Raw genomic sequence first — 13623 nt, forward strand, 5'->3', positions numbered from 1 at the left:
ACATACCGGTCTTGCAACCAAGAAGCTTTTTAATGCTCGTACTGTAAGATCACGATAAACTTTAAGATACGTGCGTCAGGAGAAGCGCTTTCCTGACGCACGTATCTTAAAGTTTATCTTATCGTGATCTCACAGCACGTGCATTAAGATAACTCGTATCTCAGTCGTATGCACTATGGCAAATTCGAGGCTATGGCTCGAGCCCCAGTGGCGCAATCGGTTAGCGCGCGGTACTTATACGACAGTATTGGCCATGCCGAGGTTGTGAGTTCGAGCCTCACCTGGGGCAGCGTCTTTTGCTCGCATCCACAAACACATCAAAATTCAACACAATTGTCAAAATCAAATTGTCACAATTGTCAATCAATGATGACAATTTGATTGATTGACAATTGTCAATTGATTGACAATTGACAAATTGATTGACAAATTGATTGACAAATTGATTGACAAATTGATTGACAATTGTCAATCAAATCAAAATTCAACACAAAATTCAACACAAAAGTCAACATTACCAACTCTACAGCCAACCCAAACACGTGTACGTCACCGTCTGTTACTGTTTACTAACGAATCTAATGATGCGGCTGCTATGGGCTGAAGCACGTTCAATATCATCAAAATTTCGTACATCTCATGAAACGTCTGAGAAATGTTTGTTTCAATGAAAATATGGCGAATTTTTTAGCATTTTATTTGGTTTTAAGTTAATTCTTTATTTTCTACTGAAGCAATCAAATGATAAAAAGACCGGATGAAGCACTACTCATCAGGTCAACGTCACGTCAATCGCATTCGTGAATGAAACTGAACCGTAACATGATACTCATGAAACGCATATGGAATGAAACGATATAAAAGTTGTTATTATTCATAATAAGTCGTCTTAGATCATGCATGTTTTTTGTTGCTGTAGGTAATTGCAATTTGTTTTACCAAATTTTTTACCACTAGTGATTGACTGTGCGCGACTTCTCGCGATTGGTTGAGCGCGAACAATTTCATTATGCAGACTTTCGAAAGTTAAAATTACATAAATTGTATTGCCAAAGACTAAAGATCACGGGAACTTCACAAAATAAAACATTTTTTGTTTACATTCGAAGTGAGACTTTTTTCATGATAAATTTAGAAAAACGTTAGAAGAGGAGCTCAGAGCAGGATCTGTATGATTTGTAGGAAAGATGAAATATTTTCTGGAAAACCTCAGCAAAAGATAAGGGCCTGTCCGGGATTTGAACCCGGGACCTCCTGCACCCAAAGCAGGAATCATACCCCTAGACCAACAGGCCACGGTATTTCGTTGCGTCATTAAGATATATGAACGCGTTGCGCGGTGACTCCGCTATCGCTCATTACATTTCTAATACTCAATCGAGACCCTTGTACTAATCTCTCATATTTCACCTTTACACCGTTAACAATTACAGGAATTCCTAGGTAATATTGCGACTCCTCTATATTATTTTTCGGCGCCATAAGTATCCTGGATACGCGCCCCAACAGCCCCTATATATTGCGGCGCCATAAGTATCCTGGATACGCGCCCCAACATCCTCTATATACTGCGGCAAAATAAAAAAATAGGCAGCAAAAAAAAAGTCCATAGACATCGATCAAATGAAAAAATACGAAACCCGAAAACAAATTAATGAACTTGCATGAATTAAGAAAAGAGTGAGAACATGCGGGGTGAGAACAGCCTTTTTGCGGTCGGAGCGACAACAGCGACATTTGCGCTGACGTACGACGACTGAACAGACATCTGCACGGACACTTCATCAGCGCCGGAACTGTGACGAATGGCAGCCTTCAGCGAGCTGAGGATACCTGGCAAATATCCTTCAGCGAGTCATGGACACGCAGCAAGTATCCTGGTTCCTGCTTCGAGACAAAAAAAAATCAGACGACTGAACATTAAGAAATCAACCCAAAGCTTCTTTATATTTATATATATATAGGGTTCTTCAGTCGTTCAATTATTGTGCTGATGGTAAATGAATAATAGGCTAACGAGTTCAAGTTAATAAGGTACTGGCTATTGAGTTCACGTTAAATTTGTTAAATGCTCCTGTGTTATGTTAATAATATATAATTCACGGGCCATTGAGATCAGTTTAATTTGTCCATGCTCATGAGTTCCCGGCAAATTAAGGAAATAGAAAAAATAGCGATTGAAGTTTCCTATTCAATTATATTTGATGAAGCAACAACAACAAAAAAATAGTTAGACTTTAATTTTCGGTGTAATGTTCAAATTGTTAAAAACCAAACAAAAATCCCTGCAATGTTCGTGTGTTTTATTGCCAGTGCGTTGACTTTGGGACTGAATTTAGTCGCCTATAAATCCGTCCGTAAATCTGTTTATATATTTATCTACAAATCCGTCTGTAAATCCGTTTGTAAATGAATCCAAAAATCCGTTCATAGATTCATCTATAAATCCGTCTTTAAACACATCCATAAGTCTTTCTCTAATTCTATCCATAAATCCGTCCCATAGATTAATTCATAAATCCGTCTATGAATCCATCCATAAATCCATGACAAATGCTAAGTTGAGGTGAAAAAATTCGTGTGAATTTTCGCCCCCAAGAAGACGGGTTGAATCAACCCACGCCGGTTGCATTGAACGGTCACGCGCGACTAACACAATCGAACGCTGCGTGATTTTGCTAAAAAATTTAATCGTGTACATTTTTATTGAAGGAAAAAAATACGTAAAAGTCACTTATCTTATTGTTAATTGTTAGCGGAACTTTAATCATGAACTATTATGCATTGAATTGCATTAATTATGCAAACGAATCAAATGAATTTAATTATGTTAACTATATGAATTCTGCATTCAATCTCAATGCAATTCGGCAGTGAAGATAAAAAATATATCCATCAAAAAACAGTTGTTATATATATGAGTTTTTCCAACATTTAAACATTAAATACCCCCAGCCGTCATTCTTTCTTCGTCTTGTTTAAATTCCAAGAAATGTAATTCAATTAATCAATAATAAAGCATGGCGTCAGATCATTTCATTTACCCTTCGAGTTCAATTAAATTATAAAATTGATGCCATCGACACGAGTGAGAGAAAACGTCATATGTTGTGTTTTCTTAAAAAATACATGAGTGGTGATTTAAAATTAGCAGTGAAACCAAATATTGACCTAAGATATTCCAATGATATTCCACTTCTCTCCAGCACTGGCCCATTGCTGGCAATTAAATGCTTAACAATGCCACAAAAACAGCCTTAAAGTAACCTTATGTATTGATGCAGAACCAAAAGGATTACGCCCAACGTGGGGCTCGAACCCACGACCCCGAGATTAAGAGTCTCGTGCTCTACCGACTGAGCTAGCCGGGCCTTGAGCAGCATACAGAATGCTATGAAGTTGTCGTCCGCTGCGACATTGTTATCTTCTTGTGTTTGTGTTTATGTGTTTGTGCCTGTGTGTGCGATTTTGTGTTCGTGTCTGTGTGTGTGCTTTTCTTTTGTGTTTGTGTATTTTTTGCTTTTGTGTTTCTGTGTGTTTTTTTTTGTGTTTGTGTCTGTGTGTGTGTTTTTGTGTTTGTGTCTGAGTGTGTGCTTTTGTGTTCGTGTGTGCGATTTTCGTCTGTGTGTGTTTTTGTGTTTGTGTCTGAGTGTGCGATTTTGTGTTTGTGTCTGTGTGTGTGCTTTTGTGTTTGTGCCTGTGTATTTTTTGCGCTTGTGTCTGTGTGTGCGATTTTATGTTTGTGTCTGTGTGTGTGTTTTTGTGTTTGTGCATGTGAGTCGTTTTAGGTTTTTGTGTGTGTGATTTTTATGTTTACGTCTGTGTGTGTGTTTTGCGGGTGTGTCTGTGAGTGTATTTTGTGTTTGTGTCTGTTTGTGATTTTTGGTTTCTGTGTCTTTGTGTGTTTTTTTTTTGTGTTTGGATCTGTGTGTAGTTTTTGTGTTCGGGTCTTGTGTAGCTTTTGGTGTTTGTGTATTTGTGTTTGAGTCTGCGTGTACTTTTGTGTTTGTGTCGGTGAGTGTCTTTATCTGTGATTGTATTTTTGTGTTTGTGTCTGTGTGTAGGTTTTGTGTTTGTGTCTGTGTGTGTTTGTCTGTTAATGTTTCTGTATACGTGACTGTGTGTGATTTTTTGTTTTTGTGCTTTTGTCTGTGTATTTTTGTGTTTGTGTCTGTGTGTGGTTTTTGGCTAATTTTGTATGTGTGTGTTTTTTGGGCTTGTGACCGTGTGTGCGATTGTGTTTGTGACTGTTTGTGGTTTTTTATGTTTGTGTCTGTGCGTATTTTTTTTGTATCTGTGTGTGTGTAACTGTTCATACACAATTCACAAATACATCCAAACAACTGCACTCATTCTGCTTGTCATTAATGTACACGTTCACTTTACCTTTAATTTTTTTGCCACCTTTCTTAATTTCCCGTTTACTCGTGAATTTGCGCATCGCAAAATTCACGTTCGCAAAATAGTTAATTATTATTAATTATTATATTTATTGGGTAAAATATTATAACAATATAGTAAAAAATACTATTTATTGTAACTGAAGAGTCATTTTATTTTAATTAATTTTTTATTTTTCTCTGCACTCAATCATTCCATTTAAAACCTATAATTATTCATATTTAAATTTTAACCTCACAATTATTTACTTCAATTCCTGTGAACCTTGCATCGCAACCTATAATTCAACACATATATATTTATCCTAACATTGCTTCATTATAATTCCTCGTAAGAGATGAAGCAATATTTCCAGAAGAAGCAAGCGGCCATTTTTTACAAACAATTGAAGGCATCCAGGAGGTTTAGTTTTAATAGGCCAATTTTTTTGTGATATTTTCTCGGCTTACGGAAATGGTTTGAGCAATGGGCGCGCATGGGTCGTTTGTTTGTAGCCCATTGTTGCCATGTGTGATAGCTGTGTAATTATCACCGACTACAAAGTCACAAAGGCAACAATAAAGTTCGATGTGAACAATCAAGCTCAATGTAGACAATACCGCGCTATTGTTGAGAGTAGGCAGAGGCAAGTTGTATAGATTAGGATTTTTGATCTGGTTCTTGAAGTTCATTTATTTTTTAGTTTTATTTATTTTTTTTTGGTTTTATTTATTTTTTTTGCGGAGCAGGCCTGAAATTCAGTCACATGAGATGAATTCCAGTGCCTCGTACCTGGTAGATGTGGGCAACCATGACGAGTGTGGCGTGTTGGTCATTGTGGTCATGTATAGTCATGATGGTCACTGGTCAGGTGTGGTAGTCATGGTGGTCATGTATAGTCATGGTGGTCACTGGTCAGGTGTGGTAGTCATGGTGGTCATGTATATTCATGGTTGTCACTGGTAAGGTGTGGTAGTGAAGGTGGTCATGTATAGTCATGGTGGTCACTGGTCAAGTTTGGTAGTCATGGTTGTCAGATTTGGTTGTGGGGGAGATAGGTTGTTGTCATAGTCGTCACGATAGGTTGAGACCACCATGCTTACCGTGCCACTATTCACGGTGTGGTGGCCCTCGAGTATACCATTATTTCCATTCCATTTGAGTGCTAATATATGATCGAGTGCCCCTAGAGTACCCATTAACACGTGCTCTTTTAGTTAGCTAAATATTATATAAACTTATCTTTTCAGTCCCATTATATACGTTATATAGATACGAGTGCCGCTATCTACGTGCCTAGGTCACGGGCCAAAGATAAGAAGATAAGATATTGCTTGCTGCTACAATATATATAGGCTTGGGTCCAGCCACTGTAATTACTGAAGGTTTCTATAGATGCGGAGGCCTATAAAGAAAACCATTCAAAAGATCGCTTGAAATTAGGATCACGAGTATAGTTATGAATGAAAAGAGGTTGCCTCCTTCATTATAATCGGAAGAGTTCCTGAGTATATTTACAAGTACATGTGCACTATAAGGGTACATTCAGGTAAGAATAGCATTATGATTTGTGATCAAAGACGTTAAGTAATCGGACCTGTATTGAGTGGATAATTAATTGTCTTGATACAAAAAAATATTAAACGTTCGTCTAATTGCCTGTGATCGTTTCGGTTCTGGTAGGAATTGCATTACCGAGTTATTTTCTGCTTGGCGAAGATTAATCGACAATAAAGTTCATATTATAAACCTCGGAAAAGAGAACTCTGAGGCTAAATGTCTTAGAGTTTATATTATAGACTCCGAGGATTTAGCCTCCATAAAATGGTCTAGATTTGACACAAGAATTTCAGTTATGTTTCGTGTGCCGTGGACAAGATGATTGCTGAATAGAAGTTTTTTTGATGAGGAAAAGAAAAGGATTGTGAGCGTTAGTGTTTAGTGCTTGTAATGTTCGTTGTAATGTCCTATAATGAAAGTAGAGTTGGTAATGACGAATTTTTATTCTAAGTTGATGAAAAGTTTGAAGAAAACTATCATATTGTTTTGAAAATATTATATATTTTCATATTATATTTTTATATTTATTGATTTAAATACTTATATTAAAATATTAATATATTTAAAATCTATAAATATTATATACTTTCAAAGCCACCTTGCAGTGAGTAATGAAATTTTTCAGCGCAAATCTTGCAGCACAGTCTACCGTCTTCACACAAATAATAAATAATAATAATAATATATAGTTCAAACATTTTCAAGTTGTTAAGTGTTTACATCACCTAAAAAGAAGGAAATGTATGTGTATCGATAATGTTGAACGTTATTTAGATGTCAACTTTATTTTATTTTCGTAAATGTCAACATGACTTAAACAGAAATTAATATATTTGCTGAATGCGAACAAAATGAAAATATTTTCAGAAATAATGATCCGCTAACTACAAATTGAAAAGAAACGGTAACATTTAACTGACAATTCGACATAGTCTCTACAAATTGACATAGTGTTGACAAGTTTACATTGTTTTTGCTGTATATAGTTGACACTGTGTTGGCAAGTTGACTTTAGCTTATCCCAGCTGTGAGTTTTGGCTGCGGCTGCCGGGTGGATTAAGTCACAGGTTGGTGTTGGGTGGGAGCCGCGTGGTTGTCAATTTAATTGACGACACATGGCATAAGTGGGTCCAAAAACGTCAAGGTTCTACCGAGACTCGAACTCGGATCGCTGGATTCAAAGTCCAGAGTGCTAACCATTACACCATAGAACCGGCGGAAACAATATCACTTCCTTGATATCATGTTCATGCATTTTTATCATTGAGAAATGTTTTATTTATTTTTATTTAGAGACGGAGTCTGAACAAACGAACTGAGCTCATGTCGGTGAAGATGCATGGAATACTTAGTGTTTTAAGGAATATTTCTTAGAATTTACCTCAATGAAAATTAAAAGATTTCAAGTTACAGCAACAGAGAGAGCAGCTGTAAAAATATATTTAACCTATAATAGTGAGATGGATAAACGGCTTGTATTAGAAAATAGCTTCTGCATGCATTACGTTCAAATAAAAAGATACTCGATGTGTCCTCGAATTAGTGTACATTACTGTTCTTCATTAAACATTTATAACAGCAGCAAAAATGTATCTAGGTACATTTTTTCGCTACCACTCAATTCTTCACGATGGCCTTGTCTCACCCCCAATGTTATTGGTAGATGCCTACTGTGGATATGAACTTACATATTTCATGAAACTAATAAGAATATAAAAATAATGGCTGATTTGCTATAGTACCTTCTGCGGCAACCAGGTTATGGCCGACAATGTACCTGCTTAATAATATAATGAATTTTATTATGTCACGAATAGCCACCGTCGCAATTAATGGTCTGCTACTGTCCTCCATATGGAGAGGACAGCATGGACATATTTTTGTGCAGTGAATTCATTGTTACAGATGGCCAAAGCCTTGGCACTGGTGGACAACATGGAATTATCACATCAATGGAACGACGGTGAGATCTGCCAACTCTCCCTATAAGGGTGTGACCTTGAAAAATAAAAGAAAAAAATGAATACCTGATAAAAATAATAATGAATCAAAAAAGAGTTAGTAATCGTCAGTAATGATGCTATTAAATCGTTTGAGGCAATAACTCCATCTTTGTCATACATAACATAACACAAATCGTGCATAACAAACCATCTCTGATACCCATAATAAAACACAACGCACAACATACTCTTTCTGTCACACAAAATGTAACACAAATATACCTTATATAAAACACATAACACTAATATATAGCATATATCCATTCCTTTCTGTCACGCTACAGACTAGCGCTTGCAGACGCTTCATAACATGAACGTTTCATTTCTATATATTCTTATAGCGATGACGTTTGATGCATAAAACTGTGAGGTTTTTAAAAGGTAAATCAATTATTTTTTATTTGACAATAAGAGTATAGTACCTCAGAGTAAATAGTAAAGTACTAGATAGCAAAAAGTAAAATACCAGAGAGTAAAGAATAAAGTTCCAAAGAGCAAAAAGCAAAGTACCAGAAAGTAAAAATAGAGTTCCAGAGAGCGAAATGTAAAGACGAGAGAGCAAAAATTAAAGTACCAGAGAGTAAGAGTAAAGTACCAGAGAGTAAAAAATAAAGTTCCAAAGAGCAAAATGCAAACTGCCAGAGAGTAAAGAGTAAAGTACCAGAGAGTAAAGTACCGGAGAGTAAAGAATAAAATTCTAGAGAGCAAAAAGTAAAGTACCAAAGAGTAAAGACTAAAGTACCATGAAGTGACTAACGAGTAAAATAATCAGAGAGTAAAGTAAAGTACCTCCATACTCGCCCTGCGTGCCCCCGACAAAAAGTAGCAGAAGTAGTCGCTGGAAAACATTACTGATGAACGAAAGTGAGTCTGCATGGAGTTACTGACCTGGAACTGCGCTTGTGGGCTCCCAATGACCAGCAGAAAATGAACTGCTGTTTCCATCCAGGGGCCATACTTTCAAAACTCGCTAAGTGAACGTAAGTAGTTACGCTCTATTTTCCTTGTCTATGATTGGTGTATTTTGCTGGAAAGGCCGTCAATGATTGGCTGATGAACTTACGATCTCTTAACTTTTTCTGAAAGTAAAGGCCCTGGACAGCCTGTGACGTTTGCGCCCTGTCCGCCGGCAATAAAAATTAACTGGTGCAGTTTGCGGAAGATAATTGATTACCGCTGAAATAAATATGTCTTTGTATTTGAACTTTAGTTTCAGTGAAAATCTAACTAATTAATCTTCTTTTAGATGTATTTTTTAGATAGTAGAAGTTTTCATTCGTATGCGTCTAATTAGCGTTAGTATACTGAGATGTAGCAATGTAGTAATGTTATGTATATGAAATTTATTTATTTAAGCTCAAACCTATTTCTCAGAATGCTAAAGTCCATTGGAACAAATTTCCGCGCAACTTTGGCTGATGGTTTACTCTTCACATTTTAAGTTCGGGTTATTGAATTCCTATTGTCAGAATCAGTTGTTGTGAGATGCCTGACCTTATCTACACACTTCTACACCATTCTACACACTTCTATATTCTACACGCACTCTACTCACTTCTCCACTCACTCCACACAACTACACTTACTCTACACAATCCTCTACACCCTACGCCCTTCTCCACACACACATATACCCACATTTCTCCACAAACATACAGTATCTCCACACACTCTCCCTTCCTCTCCCCTATTAATAATCTTCTTCTCATTATGTGCGGCCACCACATGACCGAAGGTCAGCTGCCCATCCCTCGGTGATGGCTGAACAATATCTACACTCAGAAAAATTAAGTGACTTTGTCTAAATATCGACGCACCTCTTGCCCCTGAGTGAGCCATCCTGACCAATTTTCACCCAGGATGTATCAGCGCTACATGCAGAAAGTGTTTCACACTATGACCCATACATTTTATTGAGTGGCACCGGCAGGTCATCTTGCACATTTATTAGCAGACGCACATAAATCTAGCGCGTACGAACCTAACGCCTGATGATGCATTCGAACTTTCGCCGAAGCCAAAAGTCCGAAAGACTCCGTGTGTGAGCCTTTAAATAGAGCTCATAATTCACTTTTATGGGCTCTATTACGAGCAGTTAAGCGATAATGTAGTCATGGGTCGCAATTCCTTGCTAATAGTTTGAAATAGACCGGTTCCTTTGCTGGTTTTTGGCCAGGTTTCAACAGAGGCGGGTTCACACACAAAGTAATATTGGTGAACGATTGCCATGAGGCTGTCAAAAAGTGATTTATTTGAATGATCTCTTTTCGGGCTATAGAGACTGCGGTAATACTTTGTATCACACGATTCATTAACAATCAAGTAAAAATAAAATTTAAACTATTCAGTAATTATGTTGAGCCGATACGACGAAATTAAAATTTGAATTTGTGCATATTATTAGCCGAGAAGTTTACATGGTAGATTATTGAAATTTTATTTATTAAAGCAATCGTTGAGGCAAACTGATAAAAAATAATGGTTATTTTACATTCAGCTCCATAAATGAAAATATATGGTGGCAATATAAATCTTCTATTTGGCGTAGCAGAATAATGTCGGCTGTCTCTTTTTCTGACGATGCTAGCCATTACACTGAACGCTGAGTGAACCGATGTTCGTTTTGATTTATTTTATTAATATTAGTTATTATTTATTATTGAATAAATACTTCCTCAAACTTTCCGGGATACCACCAGATACCTGGTACCTACTTAGATACCATCAGATACCTGATACCTGGTATTTTTACAAGGTACCACCTCATACCATTTATCTATTTTGATTTCACGTGAAACCATTAAACATCCAAAATTATTCCAATGTTACAAGTCAGTCCATGAAGCCAACTGGAACGCTAAAAAAATTTTGAACTGCTTTAAAATTTAAAATTTAATTTACATATAATTTTAAAAAATCTATAAATTATCAAATTCTTAGAAGTATTCACCGCGCGAACGTGAATTTACCTAGCGTACTTTAAAGTGAAATTCAGTTCCGAATAACAGATTTAGATTAGTTTTCAATTATCATAAAACTAAATTATTATATATTTGGTTTAGTTTGGACTAAAGTACCAAATTACGAATGGTTACAATACTTTAAAAATGTACTACTTTGGTCTGAATAGATGTGGCAATATAACTGATAATTATGTACATTTCTGTCAAATCAGTATCACGTTCAAATTTGACCTATGGAATAAAACTTGTTAATGAATTTACAAAAAATAACAGAAATTTCGTTCAGTTCAGCGCACTATAAGAGATATATATTCATTATTTATATTATTTATTGAAAACACTATATGGTTATATATTTTTTTCGTAGCAAGCGTACTCGTATAGGTGCGAGGACCAGCAGCTATCATTTCATTCATTATCATCAGGATCATAATGATAACGCTGCTCGCATGTGACTCTGAATGATATTAATTGTCTTCACTGTCGACGTCCACATGCGGCATCATTAATATAATTATTATATAATTAATTACACGGTAATTACCCAGGATACAATTACCGTATTCTTGTTAAAAAAATCTACGGCACTCATACGGCCAGTGTCTGGCCTGAGAAGATACGGCGATAGTTTTAATAGTTAATTATGAATAACTGAGCATGGTAGTGTCAATTAAGTCCCTTGCTACGAACGGTTTTATTCGTGCGCACGAATGCGAGACCAGCATTAGTTACTCCTCCGCGATATTAGGCACAAATTAATGCCATTAATTATTCTAGCACAATATTAGGTGACATCTATTAATTACTCGGGCCGGTCTCTCAATTAGTGGACCACAGCAACAGGCAGTGACCACGCGCGTGTGGTCCTGCATGTGGCGAATGGGGACCGCATACGAGACAGACGGTCCCTGCGTGGACACAGGAGACACACGAGACGGTCCCTGTGTGGACACAGGAGACACACGAGACGGTCCCTGTGTGGACACAGGAGACACGGAAGACGGTCCCTGTGTGGATGCAGGAGACACACGAGACAGTCCCTGTGTGGACACAGGAGACACGCAAGACGGTCCCTGTACGTGTGGATGCAGGAGACACACGAGACGGTCCCTGTGTGAATGCAGGAGACACGCAAGACGGTCCCTGTGTGGATGCAGGAGACACACAAGACGGTCCCTGTGTGGACACAGATACTGTGTTGTGCGTGTGTGTGTGTATGTATGCCAGCTGTGTTCAGATGGCCGCCAGAGGGTGAAAGGAAAATCGGAATGTCACCAGCTGTGACGTGCGCGTTAGCGAGAACATCTTGTGTCTCAGGAGAAGCGTTGTGAGGGCTGAAGCGCTGTGAGGGTGGAGCGTTGTGAGGGCTGAAGCGTTGTGAGGGCTGAAGCGCTGTGAGGGCTGAAGCGCTGTGAGGGCTGAAGCGCTGTGAGGGCTGAAGCGCTGTGAGGGCTGAAGCGCTGTGAGGGCTGAAGCGCTGTGAAGCGTTGTGAGGGCTGAAGCGATGTGAGGGCTGAAGCGTTTTGTGTGGTAACTTTTTGGTAACACTCGCCAGTACACAGGGATATATAGTACCACCCCAGTACACAGGGATATACAGTTTCTAGACAAATTTATAGTACCGCCCCAGTACACAGGGATATTATAGCCCCAGTACACAGGGATATATAGTACCGCCCCAGTACACAGGGATATTACAGCCCCAGTACACAGGGATATATGGTACAGCCCCAGTATACAGGGACAGTACTTCTCATTTGTCGCCAGTCGTAGGGATCGCCCCGCCTCGTTTGAATTCAACAATTTTTAAGTTTGTTTTTAAAATGAAATATTTACGATTAGTAAACTAATACCGAAATGTTTCAATCAGAGTAAAAATTCCGTAGAAAGGTTTTACAATGTAAAAGCATTTTCTCAGTTTTACTGCGGCGTTATAATATAAATTTTACATTTACATAAATAAAATTGATCATTTTACCGACCTGAGTAATACGATAAATGAAAATAATTTTTAACGGTGTTTTCGAAGCTTTCACAGCTTCTTTAAAGATGTTGTCGTACGTGTTCGAAAAAACGTTGAATGTAGTTAGAAATACGAAATTGCAAATATTATTTGAACACATTTATGCCATAAAAAATTTTATATTCATTGATACGACAGAAAGTTTTAGGTTTCGGCGTTAGTGGACCAAATCATTGAATGAACAGAACTATTGAATTGTCATTATAATGTAAGTCAGCATGAAATACCACGCTTGCTGTGCAGCTCGCAACCGAGCGACTTTGTCGTATTGTTTATCATATTATTATTCTTTTTATTTCAAATATAGTTTATTTATGTTATAAACGACGTTTTCTTCAGTCGTCAAGCTCCGAAACGATCGCAATGTGTCCATGAATTCTCAAATTGTATATTAATAGTTTCGTGTTGTTATATTACGTTTTCTCTAGTTCCATTCTCCCTCTTTTATTATTTCCATTTTTGTTAACATAAACTTATTTTATTAATGTCGTCTTCTCAAGTTTTACTGTCACTATTCAATTCGTCAAGCCCCGCAGTGTGTCCATGAGTCTCAAATTGAATCTTAAATGTTTCATGCTGTGAACGTTTCATAGGAACGTTTTCTCTAGATTTATTCTCACTCTTTAATTATTTTAATTTCAAATAACATAAATTTATTTTATTAACCTCCTATTCTCAAGTTTTACTCTCACTA

At 37.3% G+C, this 13623-nt stretch overlaps 4 non-coding genes across 4 annotated transcripts; 1 reads left to right on the top strand and 3 right to left on the bottom strand.

Annotated features, from left to right (window-relative positions):
• The first annotated feature begins 201 nt into the window (after positions 1–201).
• Trnai-uau lies at positions 202–289 on the top strand. Its single transcript is given in 2 exon segments — positions 202–239; positions 254–289. It is a non-coding gene; the product is annotated as a tRNA-Ile (tRNA).
• Positions 290–1223: 934 nt separating this feature from the next.
• Trnap-ugg lies at positions 1224–1295 on the bottom strand. Its single transcript has one exon. It is a non-coding gene; the product is annotated as a tRNA-Pro (tRNA).
• Positions 1296–3298: 2003 nt separating this feature from the next.
• Trnak-cuu lies at positions 3299–3371 on the bottom strand. The gene has a single exon. It is a non-coding gene; the product is annotated as a tRNA-Lys (tRNA).
• Positions 3372–7082: 3711 nt separating this feature from the next.
• On the bottom strand, positions 7083–7154 carry Trnaq-uug. The gene has a single exon. It is a non-coding gene; the product is annotated as a tRNA-Gln (tRNA).
• Positions 7155–13623: the final 6469 nt, after the last annotated feature.

The sequence above is a fragment of the Hyalella azteca genome, unplaced genomic scaffold (assembly GCF_000764305.2).
Source record: "Hyalella azteca isolate HAZT.00-mixed unplaced genomic scaffold, Hazt_2.0.2 contig5120, whole genome shotgun sequence".
NCBI classification, from domain to species: domain Eukaryota; kingdom Metazoa; phylum Arthropoda; class Malacostraca; order Amphipoda; family Hyalellidae; genus Hyalella; species Hyalella azteca.